A 3,237-nucleotide genomic window follows, 5' to 3' on the forward strand; every position below is an offset into this window, starting at 1 on the left:
TCTCTCTTGGTCTCTGTTTAATGTTGAAAGGGTGAGCTAATAGGAGGCAATTTCAGCTTCACTCCCTCACATTCCCCCACTCCCAGACTGTCTGTTTCAAAGGTGCAGGTTGTGTTGTAAAGTCACACTGAGTGCCGAAACATTGGGGCCAGGGCACTATTGACATTCATCAGCGTGGAGGCATATTTGTGCCCGGCATTTGGGAGCCCTTTGTGGCATTAGCATTACTGAGGCTCCTTGTAATCTCAGCCTACTAGAAACCAGTCTGGGATGGACACGATGGGGCTTCTGTGCTATTGCTGGGATTGGGAGAAATAAAACATGCAATTTAAGTGGAACCAAAAAAAAAAAAAATTCGAAGATGATTTTGCTTGGATCTATTCTTGGTAAAGGGCGGTGGTGGTGTTTCCTTGTGTTGGACGGCATGAGATTATGTGAATGTTTAGATTTTTTTTTTTTCCAAATGAACTGCAAGATTTTTCACGGGAACGACAGACAAGACACGTATGACCATGCGTGTATCTCAAACCCCTGGTGGGGCTGGAGCATCTGTTTGGGATCTACAAGCACCTCTCAGATGAGAAAGTATGGAAGCGGGTGGGGAGGGCAGGGGTGGGGTGGGGTAGGACACAGCTGCTGGCACCATGGATATAAAACCATGTTAGAGCCAAAAGTTGGCCTGAAAACCTGAAGCTCATGCTTCACAGCTGGGCTGTAAAGCTGGATTTAAACCCAGTTGAAGTGCAAAGTCATGGTGTGCTCAAGGTGGTGACAGTGAACAGAGTGTGGGGTGTGCCCAGTGACAGCAGTGGGGGAAAGTATACCGAGTGGACTTTGAAGGACCGAAGGTTTTTTTTTTTTAAGTCAACTGGTATCACCCGCACACTCACCAGGGTGGTAGGGTGCATTGGGTTTCAAATTGGGTACTTTTAACACTTTAGTGCCTGACTGCTGTTCTTCACTGACTTGACTCAGTCACTTGTAGCTTTATTGGTCTGAACCAGCTCCTTGTTCCCAGGTTACAGACCTGCCTATCGTTCCAATAATCCTGTTTCACTTGAATGAAGGGAGTATGTCTTAAATGTAAAGCTTCTGATTCTCACACTGTACTCTGAGGTCCAAATGACTGTCTGTCCTGTAACCTGATGTCTCAACCCCCCAGTGAAAAGAGTCAATTCTTTAGTGTTCACCAACATGGGAGGCTTCACCAGAACAGGCTTTTGCTTTGGGCTCTGCTGTTTGTTTGCAGAACACCCAAGAGCAGTGGAACACACTCTCCCCAGCAGCACCTTAGGGTTTCGCCATTGTAAATGGGTCTAATGTGATACGACAAGAGCAGAGAAATTGGATGTAAATTTACATTTTTTGAATATGCTTGTTGTTTCACATGATACATTTAGGGTATGCAGCTCCTTTTGTAGTTTTTATTTTTATTATTTAAGTTTGGAAATGATGCCAAATTTTTGTATTTCTTTAATCAATGTGTTCTCCTTGGTGATATATATTGCATTATATATTGATGTGTGTATCAATATATACCGATATGTGTTACACTTACGCATACAAACACACATAAGTGAGGGTGAAACGGTGGCCTGCACTCCCTAGCCTCTGCAGAGAGACCCTAAGAGCAGAATCTTGGTGTTGTGTTGTACAGAAATGGAGAAGAGTATTAAACCATATTTAAGAATATATTTTGTGTGCTTGAGATTTTTTAGGAATGTTCCTAGAAAGGTCTGGACTACGAGGGACTAAATTCTTGGATTTGTCAGATTAGTCATGCCTAATAAGCGGTCAGCCTCAGTTACTCTCACTGTACCTGTCTGTGCGAAGGGCAGCTGAGGTTGCAGTCCTAGGGATGTGCTATAGGGAGCGTCCACTGTACGTGTCAGTCAGAAGGCAGTGTGCATGTGTGTGGCTTTGGTTTTTGTTTTAAGGTATTTCAAACCTACCTACCTGTATTCCATAGAGACGGGTGTTATCACCATCTAACAGGTAAGAAAGCATTAAGAGTTTGATTAGCGGCTCTTTAGTAATGAAACCAAAATTTTATCCCAGTTGGAAGTTAATTTTTATTCCCTTGCATTTGAGTCCTGTAAAAGGGGTCATAGTCCAGTGCGGTGATACATACACTGGAAGCAGAAGTAGAAAGATCACATGTTTGAGGCTAGTTTTGGCTACATAGCAAGATCCTGTCTCAAAAAAAAAAAAAGAAAGAAAAATAAAAAACAAAAGAATAGCTAGTCCAGGGGGCTGAATAGTTGGCTCAGCAGTTAAGGGCACTGACTGCAAGCTGGCATAGTGGTGCTAGCATGTGGGAGGCAGAGCCAAGTGGTTCCAGGACAGCCAGGAGTACACAGAGAAACTTTGAAAAACTGGGGAGAAATAAAGGTAGTGCTGCTCTTAAAAGTGCCTAGGTTCAATTGCCAGCACCTACATGGTGCCGCCCAATGGGCTCTAACCAGTCCTAGTGGATCCATCACTGGCTTCTGATCTTCCACTGGTACCAGGCACCCACAAGGTGCACAAACATGAAGGCAAGCAAAATACTGAGTTATAGTTCAGATGGCAGAGCAGAAATTAGCCTTGCATTAATTCTTTCTCCCTAAAGGTTTAGGAGCCTACAGGTTCTTTGAGAGTTTCAGCAGCCTAGTTATAGGCTAGTTAGACAGGTTATATGTGGCCTGCTATCTCCAGGTTTGGAAGAAAGCTGGCCACCAGCAGCTCTACTCTTACCCATCACTGCCTTTTCAGCATACTTGTGGCTCCAACCCAGAAAGTACTCAAATCAAACCAGTCTTCTCTGGAAAGAGCACAGTAAAGGTGGTTTTTCTCCTACAGCATGCCTAAGTGGTATTCTCAAAGCCAACAAGCTGTGGGGAGTGCAGGATACATGGGCTGCACCTCTTGCCTGTCTGGGCCTGCAACGCTTTTCTTCTCCAGCTCCCATTCCCATACCACAACACTCCCAGACAGGCCCAGTCGATGGAGGGCTGAGTGCCAGGGTGGAATTAAGATTTGTGCCAGCTTCTCACTTGTAGCCAACTTGAATGAGTGCCAGTTGGGATTTGCATCTGCCAAGTCCCACCCTGATGTGACTATTCTGGAGATGTCAGGGCTGACTGGCCAGGGGGTGTGGAAACACGGTGTTGGAGCTTGTGAGGCAGGGCTTTATTTCCTTGTCTTGTAGCAGTTTGGGCGCCACAATGTGACATGTGACCAAATGAAATAAGAGGC

This window comes from Grammomys surdaster, unplaced genomic scaffold, assembly GCF_004785775.1.
Source record: "Grammomys surdaster isolate TR1022 unplaced genomic scaffold, NIH_TR_1.0 135, whole genome shotgun sequence".
Lineage (NCBI taxonomy): Eukaryota > Metazoa > Chordata > Mammalia > Rodentia > Muridae > Grammomys > Grammomys surdaster.